This window comes from Electrophorus electricus, chromosome 10 (assembly GCF_041902795.1).
Source record: "Electrophorus electricus isolate QZ-2024a chromosome 10, ASM4190279v1, whole genome shotgun sequence".
Taxonomy (NCBI): Eukaryota; Metazoa; Chordata; class Actinopteri; order Gymnotiformes; family Gymnotidae; genus Electrophorus; species Electrophorus electricus.
This window is the reverse complement of record NC_137506.1, coordinates 9,899,039-9,914,274: the sequence shown is the minus strand read 5'-3', so window position 1 is coordinate 9,914,274 and position 15,236 is coordinate 9,899,039. Positions and strand designations below refer to the sequence as shown.

At 39.8% G+C, this 15,236-nt stretch overlaps 1 non-coding gene across 1 annotated transcript; it reads right to left on the bottom strand.

Annotated features, from left to right (window-relative positions):
* Positions 1-2,232: 2,232 nt before the first annotated feature.
* Positions 2,233-2,304, bottom strand: trnae-cuc (transfer RNA glutamic acid (anticodon CUC)). The gene has a single exon. It is a non-coding gene; the product is annotated as a tRNA-Glu (tRNA).
* Positions 2,305-15,236: the final 12,932 nt, after the last annotated feature.

The following is a 15,236-nucleotide window of genomic DNA, read 5'->3' as shown; positions in this document are numbered from 1 at the left end:
TTGTTGTTTTTTTTGCTTTTTTTTTTAAATTTATTTTATTTATTTATTTTTTTCCTCTATGCACCCCTGGTTCTCTTCCTCAGTTTGGACAGAGCACTCTCCACCATTTCACTGCGTGTTATACTGTGTATGACTATGTATGTGACGAATAAACCGAACTTGAACTTGAACTTGATATGATTCTAATCTGCACTATTCATCTAACACATTCATAGTTATTCATCTGAACACATGATGTTTCTGTCTCTGTACCGCTATTAGTTATGCAATGGTGCCTCAATACTAGCAGTAACTGAACAGGGTTCTGTATAAATATAATCTTTAAAATGTAATGTCTGATTCTGTGAGCCAAGGAATTATTATTGATATTGTGAATATTTAATAACCTCCAATGCCAGCAGATTAAATTTTCACAATATTGTGAAAATTGTAAAGGATACTTTATTCATGTCCTCATTGCTAAAGATTGTATCGCTTTATCACAGAGATAAGCTAGTTAGCTAGCTAACAGTTGGGGTCAGCAAGTGTCAAACTCAGGGCTATAAACCATTCCTTGTGGAACCATTTCATTGTTCAGCTTTAAACTTTGATCGTTTAGGTGCTGGTAGTTTGTTAGCTAGCTAACTGTTCAGCAATAGAAAACCTACTTTTGTATGATTTAGAGACCCAAATTTATAAACCTGTGGGTTTTCAAATTTATCGTTCTCTCTAAATAAGCAAAATGAGTTAAGCCATTACTACAGCTATTGGACTGTTTGAACTACAATATTCGACTGTTCATTTATTGTTAATTAGATTAAATTAACTTTCATAAACATTCTGTATTAATAGAATGTAGTTTTTGGCTGTGATTCATTACATTTTGGCAATTGTGAAAACAAACTGGATGATACTTCTAAAAGTAATTGTGTTTGCAGTTTATTTGCACAGTTACATGAACAACACTGGTAGCATAGTCAACAGGCTTGATGGTTTTCCAGTGCACGACACTGTGATACCAGGGCTGGCCCAAGCCTGTGTGGGGCCCTATGAAGAAATCTGAGCTGCCACTGACATAACATAGGTAAAAAAAAAAAATAGAAATAAATACATGGTCTTTGGCACCCTCTTGGTGGCCTTAGCAGGCTCTCATTTTGCTTATATGGTGGGACAATTTTTCTGCTGTTATCCTATCTATCGAGCAGTCCTACCCAGATTTAATGCACTTATGTACATTACCCTTAGTCCAGGTTTCTGGTGTTTATTTTAGATGCATTTTTGGTTGTATATATTATAATTAGGCTACTGTGAACAATTGTATACCATATAGCTACAGCACCTGTACTTCACACACATGTAGTAATCGGATCTAGAAAGTTGCCAACCCTATTAAAATATTAGGTTTATAGTATAATATTTGAATTAAACAGACAAAGCGTTAATCACAATCATTTGCATGATGATTAAATCTTGAAACAAAAATGCATCAGAGAGCTCTAGTGTTTTTTAGAGACACACACCCAATAAAACTGTGCTTGACCATTTATTGCCCTCTATATCATTCTCTGCAGTTTACTGAGAAAGACCTGACTCTGGGTAATGCCATTGTCTATTCGAAGGCCAAAACAACAACAATCTTGGTTATCAAAGACTCACTCCACCCTGACCACCCTGGCCTCTTCTTTTAGAAGCCATGAGAAAACCACCATCGCAGCTTGAGAGCACAAATCTAGCCTCTTAAGAGGTGTTATGTTCCACAGGCAGTTCGATATCTCAATGCGGTCCACATGAAAGCAATTTTCTTTCCATGAGTGCAAATTGCACTTTTAATGCCTGATATTTCAGCCACTCATTTCTCTCACTACATGACAAAACTCTCGAAACTTTTCTCCAAAAGCACTGAATGTTATTCTAACCCTTTATGGCCTTTCTCCATTCATGTACACAAAGTCCAGTATGATTCCAAATGTCATCAAAAGATATATCTGTTTGTATCTGAACAACTTATACAATGCAATCTTTCTTCTTTGTGTCAAATGAACTTAACAATTGAAACATCCAAAACTGGATGTGTTTCTTGCCAACATACTGGTGTTTGGACATGTGGGATTACTTGCAAGCCACTTTCAATAGCTCAATTGGTAGAGTAGAAGTTAAAACTGTCATCCTTAGGCTGTCGGTTCAACTCCAACTCCCACAAACTTTATGTTTTAATGCAGAATCTGTCATTTTATATGAGCAAAAAAGAGGTTTTTCCCTGACCGGGAATCCAACCCGGGCCGCGGCGGTGAGAGCACCGAATCCTAACCACTAGACAACCAGGGACAAAGCCACAGAGATTTCCTCACATGACCATTTTTCAAAGTCTGCACTCCTACTTTTCTGACAATGTTTGGATGCATACTGGAATTGGTATGCATGAGTGGAAAAAGGCCATAAAGCGAGTTATTCATCTTTCTCTTTGTTCTACAAAAAAATGAAGTTTGCAAGAGTCAGGGCTCTTTTTTACCATCTGGGAAAAGAGGGAACGCTGGTGTCACTAACACATGGAAAGAGCTGTTATAGTATTCCCCATTTGTCCCGTTAATGTTTCTGACATTTTAGCCACTCATTTCTCTCTCTACATGAAAACACTCTAGAAAATGTTCTCCAAAAAGTACGGAATGTTATTCTAAGTACTCGGAAAATAGTCTTTTCCTCCCCCTTCTGAAGCGTGAACTTATAGATGCCCTTGATTGCACGGTGTCTCTGTAATTAACAAGGGAGAGAGCGTATGCCACTCTCTATCTCTCCCTAAGAGTACAGCCAATTATGCTCTTTTAGACTCCCGGCCACAAATGGCTGTGACACCATCAGTTTCAAAGTTAAACACAACTCCTATAGTACTAATAAAAGCTTCACACTCACCTCAGCTGGGACATGGCAGACACTGAAGGAAACTCCTCACTTCACTCTCTTCATCTGACCAGTCATTAAGCTCCACTGGTTTCTTCACTGTTTGGAGTTTCAGCGCTTCTAGGAAGAGGGAGGTCTTTCTCTCTGAGATCTATGTACCAGACTGCAGAAGCTAACTGGTAAACTGGCTGTAATGCTGGAATGACACTCCTGCCTGTCTGAGTCTCAGAGTCCTTCATATGAGATTACAGATCCAGCAGGAAAACTTGTTCATCATATGCATATGACATCAGTTTCTTTATAGGTCTGTTAATAGTCTCTCTCTGATGAATAGCTGGTTGCAGACTCAGGTTCAGCAGAAATAAAAAAAAATTTTAATTTTCCCACTTATAGGAACCTGTCTGATCCTGTGTTGAATCAAACCTACAAACACAACAACCCATTTATTAATTTTTTTTCATTTAAGTTTAATTCAAAATAGCTTTATAGTCAAGACTATCCTGTATAATATTGTGGACTCATTAAAAGGCAGGTTTAAAGTTTAATGCAAAGAAACAGCAATGATAATTTGAAGATGTCATTTATCAAAACACTGGACATAGTGATTTGTAATATTAGAATAGAATCCCTTTATTTACTAAAGGTACACAGAAATGTACACAGGTACACAGAAACTTATTGTATGTAAGAGTGCAAGAGTTCAAAGCAGTATTAGTGCAGATAAAAACAACTACAGTGCCATTGCAGCTTTTAATGCTGTTTCAGTATCAGGGTCTTCAGGAAGGCTCCACCTGGCAACACTGAAGTGCCTTGCTATACTTAAAACTACACACACACACACACACACACACACACACACACACACACACACACACACACAAACAAACAAACACAAACACTCAACAAGGTGAGTTCTGCTTATTTGTTATTGGAGATTTGTTAAGAAGGCTGGTCGCCATTTAAAATTAGATTTCACACACTGTAATTGTTACACTGGTGAGTTTGAGGTAGAGATGCACTTTCATTAATACTGCTTACACTGTGATTCTTTACAACATGCATGGATGTGTTGAAGCATCTCATATGCATGGAACACTACTACTCAGAGCATTGGAAGGTTGAAAACAGAAGCTATCTGGCTCACACAATGCTTTAAATGTGCCAAGGGAAATTCCAAGTGTGGCCATTCTTGAGTGGAGTGGAAGATAAATATGTTTTTTTTGTATTTCAAAGCAGCTGTAAGAGTATAACAGGCAGTTTAGAACATGTCAGTCCCTCCATGTAATTTGAGAGAAAATATCCTATGAAGATTGGACCAAGATTCCTGCAGAGTATTTTCAGCACATAGTGGAAACTATGCCAGAAAGAATTGCCGCAGTTCTGGAGGCCAAAGAAGGTCCAACATGCTACTAAATGGGTGTACTTAAACCCACTGTGTCCTATAATAGGATGTTGCTGGAATGTATGTGGATGTTGTTGGAATGGCCGCAGAGATGCGGCAGCAGTACAGGTAGTCTATAATCCTTTCCCCCATCCGAATGAGTTTGCCCTATTACACGGGGTCGAGTTATGATGTGAATGTTTAATTACACAGGATGGATTGTGGGCGACGGAACCGAACAGCCTTCAGGATTCAAATAGAGAAAGGTGAAACTTCTCCAGCCTTTGAGTTAATCACAGGACTATTGCATAGCAATTAGGGATAACAGAACAGCTTTCGGGGGGTTTGGGTGGGTTGCCTTATCCGCTCCTTTAACAGAGTAGTCACAATTCAAATTTCCCTTGTTCCATTGTTTACAAGGCATTATACATGTGGTTTATTTATACTGCACGGAGTAATAAGCAGCAAGTCTGGTCTGTCTGCTTTGGAAGAGAAACATTTGGCCAAAAGAGCAATACACAGCCAGGAGGATGATTGATAAGAGCAGATTAATATATGCACCTTAAAGCTGTGCTCTACAGCTAGGCCCTGTTTCATGACTGTATATAAAAATTTACTACTGACATTGCCATTTGTATCTGGCCATTTACAGTGCACTCTAGCTCAATGCAGCACTTGAAGCTGATTTTCCATTGTGTAGTTATATGTTCAAGAGATGTTTGACCCGGTCAGGGTAACACACTTTAGTGAGGGCAGCAGTATCCTAGAGGACACTACAGACAGTGACGGAGACATCTCAGAGCGCGAGGTGAGAGGTTGAGTTTTTTGTTACTCTCTCTACGACATACTTTTCATGCCAGGTACTATTGTCCAGTTCAGCCCAATTTAATTTACTGCCTTGTATTATCATATATAAATTGCTGAACATCTTATCACTCAGTTTCAAACATCCCCTCAGCTGTTTTAAGCCATTTCGGTTATTCAGAAGTACTGCTAAATGGATGTGGTGGGAAAATGAGAGCACATCAAACACAGACAGCTTTATGCATTGAGTAGTAAAGAGTAAAAGTTTATTGGGTTCTGTCCCCTGTATAACAGAGTAAGAGGACTGACGCGCAGTACGGTCCCCCTGCCCTTATACAGAGAACAGAAGAAAGAGAAAAAAAAAGAAAAACGACTCCTACAGAGTATCTGCTAATTCATGTTTTGGTCAGCCTGAGCGCTGAAGGCTTCTTCTATCTCTATGGTTAGAACGGTATGTGAGCAGCTGGTGTCCCTGACTCACATGCTTATCTGCAGACTGTTATGCTGTGACTATAGAAACATAAAGCAAAGTAAAATAAAGCAAAGTAAATTTCCACAAAATGAAGTAAGGGAAATTTCCACAACATTTCCCCCCTTTATTCTATATCACACATTATCACACATTTATTCAGCAAATAGCACTACGAAGTCTTCATGTGGATCACCAGCACCGCCCATCTTGGGGAGCAGAATGTCTTCACAGATCTGGGGTTGGTCATTGGCATGGCCGCTGAGCGCTGGCATGGTGAACACACTAGAAAGACGTCTGACACGCAATGACAAAAAAGGAGGTAAACACAGAAGAAGAAGAAAAAGAAGAAGAATGGGTAGCAGAATGGGCAACGCTACAGCCGCTACTGGAACTGTAGGCTGCGGAGTGAAGGCAGATCACATATGATTCATATAATCAGTAATATTAGCGCTGAGATCTGGAATGTAAAAACAGCAGGAAGTGTTAATCATTTTGCACACTCCTCCTTCCTTCATGGTTAGGAGATCTAATACCATTCTATGTTGAAGCACTACTGCCCTTATCACTTGTTGTTCTATCTTTAAGGTATCATTAACTACTTGCAGTAACTGATAAGCTAAGCCATTGATCTTTTGCAGGTCTGCTACTGTGCCACCGCCCAGGAAAAGGGACCAACCAATGGTTTCACCCGGAGTGGTCCATGGGTCCCTCAGAATTCTACCACAGTAGTCTGTGCTGCTTGGCATGGGGAAGTGTATACACCTGCGTCCTTGGGCGCACTACAGCTGGATAACAACAACCAGTCCAGTTCTGTAGCAATTCACCATAGACCACCGAACCACCGACCCACATTACATTCCAATACCCCTGCAGGGTTGTCATGGAGCAATTCCACAGGGAACTGCTATTGGAGTCACTGCAAGTGCCATTGCTGTGCACCTGCACATAGTTGACGCATCTGGACCAGCCTTCCGGCACCTGCTGCTTCATCTGCTATACAAATATCTCACCCTTACTAGCTGCCACATGCAGCATCATTTTCGGTGGTACGGGGTTAGTGGGACTGGGACAGTTTGAGGTCTGGTTAATAACCTGGCACATAGAGATTGTCATATTCACTTCTCCTACGTCTGTGTTTTTCAGAGGGATTACAGTCCTTGGAACACTGGTGTGCTGGCACACCAGACACTCTTGCTTGATATGTTGGGCATGCACAATGGCTGACATACACGCTGTATTTTGTTGGCATTTAGCTGCTAATCCTTCTGCCTCAGTGGCGTTGGGACCCTGAAATGGTAACAAGTCTTCTAATAAGTCATGGGATTCTTCATCCATATTAATATGCAGTCTATGTTCTGACTGTGTTAGCTGTGTCTGATTTTCTCTACCGTCTCTTGACGGTTCCGAGTGTCGAAAGGGTAGGCCTTGGCTTTAACACCCTACTCAACACAGTTCCGACCTAGTCTGTTTGGGTGCTGCTGCTTGGAGTTGGGGCTGGTGTCGGAGCCTTCTTACAGAGTGTGTGATGTACCCAGGTTCCTTGTCCTTCTATTTTGACAGCAGTGTGGGTTGTTAACAGGAGGTTCTAGTTATCTCCACCTGGTGCGCTCGGTGGCGGTAGCCCCTGACTGAATTTCCCGTAATGTGGCCTGCGGGGTAGCAGCGGTTTCCTGTATTGCTTGCACAGCGGTTTTAGTTGCAGCTGCCTTTGCTACTCTATCTGCAAAATTATTCCCCTTGCTGATTTGGTCTTCTGTAGTCCTGTGAGCTGCACACTTAACAACTGCAATTGTCTTTGGCAGCGAAATGGCTTCTAGCAAGATGGTGATGTCTAACATATTTACCCGAGCTTGTCAGGAATTGCCTATGTTTCCATATGGCTCCAAAATCATTAACAGTTTTGTCTGCAGCTAGTTTGCATGCTTCCGTCAGTGCTACTAGTTCAGCAGCCTGCGCTGAATAGGAGGATGGTAATACTTCTGTTTTAAGTATTTCATGATCTGTTACTACCGCGTATGCTGCCCTATTGACCCCTGTGTCGTCCCTGCTTGCTGACCCATCCACATAGAGGCATAGGTCTGGGTTACTTATGGCTTCTTCAAAGAGATCAACCCGCGGTATATATACTTCAGCTAAGACTGCTGTGCAGTCTTGTGGATCTCCATCCTCCTCCGTAGGAAGGAGTGTAGCTGGGTTCAGTGTTATACACCTTTTGACAGTTATATTAGGCATATCTAAGAGGGTGGTGTGGTATCTCAGCTACCACTGGGCTGATAAGTGTGACACTCTTTGGTCCTGCAGTATTCGGTGTACTGCGTGTGGGACTAAAACAGTAAGAGGGGAGTATGCCACTATGGTTTAGGTAGCGAAATTATGGCTTGTGCTCGGTTTTGAGACAGCTTGTGTGTATTTCCCTTAATGATATGCCCCAAGAACGTCACTTCCTCCTTACAATTCTGTAATTTTGCTCTACTAGGTTAGTTACATGTATGTTACATCTGAAATATTTCCATGAGCTTTTACGCAACATACTAAACAAAGGTTAGGAACAGGCTAAATCAAATCAGGCTAACTCTCAGCAGGTCAAAAGTACTTCAGACTGCAAACTATGATCTAGTATTTTATCAAATTTTATCATAATTGTAACGCAGGGAGGCTTGGCAGGATACAAAAGAGGAGCAGTGATGCATACAACGATGTTTATTTATTGACATGGAAGACAACGTAGCACTAAGGCTATCGTGGGATCAAACACTGACAACGTTAACGTTTACACAAAGGACTTATATACGCAAACATTAACAACACAACGAAGAGCAGGCGTGAAACACAAGGGAGCGTGGCCACATGGATGAACACACACACACACACACAAGCAAACACACACGGGGAGACGTTTGGGCGGAGGGGCCGTACCGTGACAAGAATATGTTCACACATGCTCACTCGCTCACGCTCTCTCTCTCTCTCTCTCTCTCTCTCTCTCTCTCTCTCTCTCCCCATCCTTTCAGCCTTTGGGTTTCAATAATACCCCCAGGGCAGACAGAGCCACTATTCAAGCAATGTAATATTCTGTAATATTCTGCTCTGGCTCCTCCTACCTCTGCAATGACATCCTCAGCTTTTATTTCAGTGGGTGTTGCATAGCCACTCATAAATATAAATATGCCCCTGCCTGATCTCCTGAAATTACTACAGCCTATTAAAAAAAAACCCTAATGAATGAGCTTTTACGTAACATACTAAACAAAGGTTAAGAACAAGCTAAATCAAATCAGGCTAACTCTCAGCAGGTCAGAAGTACTTCAGACTGCAAACCATGACCTAGTATTTTGTCAAACATGTTTGTTATTACATTATCAGTGACTTAGCCTTGTTAAAGTAGATGAGGGCTTGTGCTCGTGAGAGAGTGACAATAAGCAGCAGCATAACCTTGTAGAGCAGCACTTGCTCCGAGTTACGCATACGCACCAACGGGTCCATGTATCTCTGACTACAGGTGAACAAACCGGTACAGTGTTGGTTTAAGTGCCATTAACCACTCTAAACTGGAGTTTTGAGTGTATATACGTGGAGGAAGGACAAGTAGTTAAAGAGGATTACGTCTCCACGTGTTGTGGTTGCTGGCGGTACTGGTCAGCGCAGGGCACGTGTGGCAAAGCTGGACATACTCCTGTCCAGCGATCTGGCAATGCAAAACAGAGGGAGTGAGCTGCAACAGAGTTCCAGAGTTTTAACAAGAATTTTGAATTATTGACAACTCGCATATAAGAACAAAGTGAAAGATTTAGGATCATGCTTTTATGTTTCCAGGAGATTAACTCACCTGCCTTTCAGAGACGTGCAGAGCGGAACTTTCAAAAAGCTTATCAACGTGACGAGAATGTGAGGTTTAGGTTCATCTATAGTGTTACAGTAACAATGTGAAATATGGATATTGAGGTCAGCATCACTTAAGAGTGTATGTGTGAAACATCCTTGTAACCATAAATGTTGTGTTGTTACAAAATTAAGCAGTCCATCCAGTTTCATTTACCTGATTTATTAGCAGCCTGTGCCCACGGTCTGACTCAAGTATCTTTATTTTAATTTCCTCCATGTTGTTTATAATAGGCCTACAGTAAGAAATCCTTTTAAAGGTGATCGCCATTTCTCCCACCGTATACTGTTGAAGCATACAAGTTTTTATTCAGTGAGAGATATGTCATTTATGGGGATTAGGTACAGCGTGTTTTGTTCAGGACATTCACGACGATATATGTGCTAAATGGGATTGTAAAATAATTAGCTAGCTAGCCATGTATTTAGACAGAACCTGAATTGTGTTACATGGGGATTTTTATCCCATGTTTTTAAGGCTGCGTTATGTACAGCCTAGCATAAATAAATACGCAAGAATGCAGAGCACGAATAGTCATTGCTTGCAATCACTAGACAATCACTAGCAACTACATTTGCTAATCATTTTCTTTTTAAAGTTGGTGTAAATTGAAAACTATTGCAGACGTGACGTGTGATGTCATAATGCAGCCGCATCAATTAAGCGATTATGATGTAGTCAAAGAACAGATTTTTCAAATGAACAATTTCTGTGAACCATTTTTAGTCTACAGATCACAGATAACGGTTACACCTGGATTTTCAAAACTAAATTTATTATGGGTCAGTCCGGTAGTTACGATTGCAATCCAAGACGCAAGGAACATGTTCCTTCTGAGAAATATGAAAAGGAAAAGCACGGGATATTTGCTAAATATGGGAAAAAGAAAAACGAAAAAACACGAGCCCAGATCCCTGCTAGAATAGAGGATGACTTCTTTAAGGGTAAGTTCTGACCACAGCCACCACTTGGATGAACTGTGTGTGTGTGTGTGTGTTTGTCTGAGAGAGAGAGATCTACATAGAAGTGTTCTAAGTATCTATACAACGCTAATAAGACATTTTCTGTTACTTTTTAAACAGATACTAGAACAAAGTGTTTAATGAAGAATGACTTCACTATTGAGAGAACTCAATCAGCCATAGTAAGTAAAGTAGAACCAAGACAAATGATTTAAAGCCATACTGTGGCAATGGACAAAAGCCACAAAAAAATGGAAAAACAGCTATGGTGAACAGTGATGCTAATTGAATGCTTGTACTTAAGTACACTGAAATGTCTCTGAATATAAATTACAAATGCATTTCAACAAATGTTTGAGAAATTAATTAAAAACACTAATGTAAATGTATTCAGAATATATTTAGGACACATACATTTAGCATATGCAATCTTTGTCAGTTACAGGAAAAAAAAAATACTGTTGGTGGGTTTTTTGTTTGTTTGTTTTACATTCTCCTTACTATAGAATTAACAGTCGACTGTTCGGTGACTTTGCATGCTGAGTTGTAACACTGATTATTAGCATAATTGTGGCAAGAATTAAAATCAACACTAGCTAAAATGACTGAATGCATTGGAATTTATTATTCCAATAGCACAATTTGAATGGGTCTACGGTACCTTAGTGTGTCAGGTCCTGTTATTTCTGTTGAACATTTGATGTTTGCGGGCACATTTTTACATCATTAGGCCTGCAGGCTATGTGATAACGGCTATGCGATAAAAATTGTATTTGTTTCCTTTCCAGTCCAATACAAATTATACATTACAAATGTATCAAAATGTAATTAAAGTCATATTTCAATTAAATGTATTTAAATACTGTTCAACAATATTTCTACTCATATCTACAGGTGGAACCTAAAGATATGAATGTCAATGAGAGGGATAAATGTATTGAGGACCTGGAAGCCATGATTGCTAGAGTGAGAAAGTCTGCAATGCAGCAGAGCAGTCCTAACACTTGTTTTCCATAAATACTAACAATGTAATTAAATATGCATTTCAAGTAGATGTAATTAAATATTGCTCAACACGGTATTTGTGTCTGCAGGTGGCCAAACTGTTAGGATTAGAAGCCGTACTTGCTCGGGAGGATATGGCTGCATAACCTCTGATGACAGCAATAAACAACATTAAAAATACTCATTTTTCAGTCTAATCCCTGCCTATGTTGTCTGCAACACAGTCAATTAAACCATGGAGAGTAATTATATCTTATTTTTTTTGTCTCACAAACATTCTGAATGTAACATTTCCTACAGCTTTTAAGATACAATCACCATACTTGGCACCCACACTATTTTTTCCCTTCATGTCCACTTACATCTATGTGGCTTAACAATCACAATTCATTTTTACACAACCAATTTCCAATTCTATATATATCGCTCGGAATTCAACAGACACCTGACTCAAGTATTTTTATTTTAATTTCCTCCATGTTGTTTATAATAGGCCTACAGTAAGAAATCCTTTTAAAGGTGATCGCCATTTCTACCACTGTATACTGCTGAAGCATACAAGTTTTTATTCAGTGAGAGATATGTCATTTGTGGGGATTAGGTACAGCGTGTTTTGTTCAGGACATTCACGACGATATATGTTCTAAATGGGACTGTAAAATAACTAGCTAGCTAGCCATGTATTTAGACAGAACCTGAATTGTGTTACATGGGGATTTTTATCCTATGTATTTAAGGCTGCATTATGTACAGCCTAGCATAAATAAATACGCAAGAATGCAGAGCACAAATAGTCCATAGTTTATTTTCCCTTCTATATAAGCCCGCAGGTTCATAGGTGACTAGCTTTTATAATTTCATGTATAATTTGAGCATAATGGTGGAAACTTCAAAGAACAATATGGAAAAAAAGGAGGGTTGTTTACATAATTGCCCTTGAAAAGGTTTATAAGAATTAAACTCTTGTGTACCCCTCCGACATTCTCCGGAGGGTCCCTCAAAAGCATGTTTCTATTTAAGTTGCAATAAAGGACGGGACCAGCTATTCTCTTCAACTAATTCTGATATCAAGTGGAAACAAGTTGTCAGGTTCTGGTCCGCACCCAACCAGGAACGCACACACAGACACGTACACACATATCCGCACAAATCACCTACCACGACCACTGCTCGGTTGACAATCACACACTTATCAACCATCACGATCACCTGCTACTAATTAACTCTCTCCCTATTTAAACCCCTCACGTACCATCCTCCAGTGTTTCCCATTTAGCATACTGTGGAGTAAAGCTGAGCCTGTCTTCATGAGCTTCCCCACATCTGTGTTTTTAAAACTTTTTGCCAGTGCTTTGTGTGACTAATATCCTGCCTTTTTATCCCTCACTCATGTCTTGCTCAGGTGTCAATATGTCACACAACTAAATTAGTGTTCTATTATTTTCTTAGTTTGTACAAGAAGTACAAATATGTAGCTACCTAACATTTATAATGTGTGTTTTTTCTTATATTGTTAACATTAAAATGTAAAACCAAGTGAAAACATTTAAATGTAAAAACAGGTTTGACACTGCTTTGGATCTAGTGAAAATACTAGAAGCTGTCAACACCATGACCTGAGCAGACTGCATTTAACACATAGAGAGAGACAGAGACGATGTACGACAACAACCAAAGGTATTCAGATCTTAAGGGAATCCTTTTACTTAGTCTTCAATTATGCACTCCATAGATGTCATGAGGGACAGCCTCACAAGAAAGGAGGCCTGGTGCATGGCATGCAGTGGTGCCTATCATGCGAACACAGAGAGAGACAGAGACAAGGTAGCAGACAACAACCAAAGGTGTTCAACTACTGTCAGGTCTTTCTCAGTAAACTTCAGAGAATGAAGTACAGGGCAAGCACTTGAACATGCACATGTTCTTGCCTGGATACAGACACTTTGCCTCAAAGACAGTTGCCTCACAGGTTTGTTCCAAAATGACTTCCCTTATCCCTTATTCCCTTATGCAACAGGAATCGAAAAGAAAGGTGTGAGCAAGTACACCCTCCACTGACAAGCTCCTGTTGTTTAAGTGTAAATAGATTCTGTGACTTGAACAAGTCTGCTCCTTCTCTCATCCAATATAGAAATTGCTCACCGAACTACAATAAGTGAACAAGGTGTAATGAACTTGCTGTGAGAATGATCTCAGTAATTAACTCAAAAATGATAGGCTCAGAAGTGTTGATTTTTTTTAAAGTCGGAAGGATTTTGATATTTCAAGCTTGCCAGCAGAACTAGCTAGCCTAACCTGGGATGACAGCCAATGCACAGCATCACAGCTGGGGGAAACGGATGTGAAATGTTAGTTTAATCGGCAAGGCTCAAGGCAATAGGGTCCTGTCCCTTGACTGAGGTTGATCTAGAGGTATTTCAAGAAACTTCTCAAGCACACTTTAGTGGCAAAGAACAATATTTTCACTTGAACAGGGACCTCAGATTAAAAGTCTGATGCTCTACTGACTGAGCTATTCAGGATAGAAGCAATATCAGAAACATTCCAAGTGCAATGTACATGTATGCAAAGAATACATGATTGAGTTCATGTGTATCGCATTAAGATGTCAATCTGCCTATGGAACATAACACCTCTTACGAGGCTCGATTTTTGCTCTCAAGCTGCGATGGTTTTGTCATGTTGTCTAAGAGAAGAGGCTTTGGTCGGTGGAGTGAGTCTTTGATAACTAAGATTGTAACTAAGATTGAAACTGCTCACCGCACTACATCGAGTACACAAGGTGTAATGAACTTGCTATGAGAATGATCTCAGTAAGTAACTCAAAAAGGATAGGCTCATCATGATGCATTAGCTAACAGTCGGCACTCATACACAAGTGTGAATGTTCAACATTCATTCAAGCATCTCGAGGTCACAGTCTGTAGTGTGTACAAAAGGAATCTAAAGGAAAGGTTTGAGCAAGTGCATCCTCCACTGATAAGATATATCACTTTAGACTCCAATTGTAACATTTGAAAAAAGATGTACATACAGTCCATTTGTTTAAAATGTTCATTGATGTGAAGCTCATATTATTTTGCCCCCACTTACGCAGAACTTGATTGGTGGAAGAATACAACAGGGGAACTTTCAGTGGTACTTCACATGACTGACACTGTGTAGACTTTAACTAATGTACAGTTGTGTAGCTTTAGAGTTGTGTACAATTAGAGCAAGTGACCTAAGCAACATGTATTGCATACACAGTTTGCCTTAACAAACCTATCACATCATCATGGTCAGAATATTTGTTATAGATACATGTAATGCTTCAGCATTGCTACTAGTTCTAATACACTCAAACTAGTGCACCAGAGTGGGTGATGGTAATGGTACTGTTAGAAGCAAACCTATATGACTGGGGTTGGGCTTCCACACACTGTCCCTTTCTCCCAATTCACAGAGCGGAAACGACTCGTTTTCAGCCTGTTTTTTTTTTTTTACACAACCAATTTCCAACCTCTATAGATATCGCTTGGAATTCAACAGGCACCTGTTGCTACTGCACCTTTTAAGACGGATGTAAGATAAATGAGCTCCTTTATGATTGGCTGCCCTGTATTGTGCTTCATTCAAAAGGTACTCAGAGCTGAAATGCCTGAGAAAGGCAATTTAAGTGGGTGTGCTAAACCTCTATAGGCTGAATAGGCAGAGATAGGTAAATAAAGTGTTCTTGTGACATTAGAAATACAAATTTCAAAAGGGGCATTTTTGGCAGCTTAACTGACATAGTTAAGAATTTTAACATTTAAAATATATATATTAAAAGGAGAATGTTACTTATTTCACTCTGACTGTAAAACAGTACATATTGTG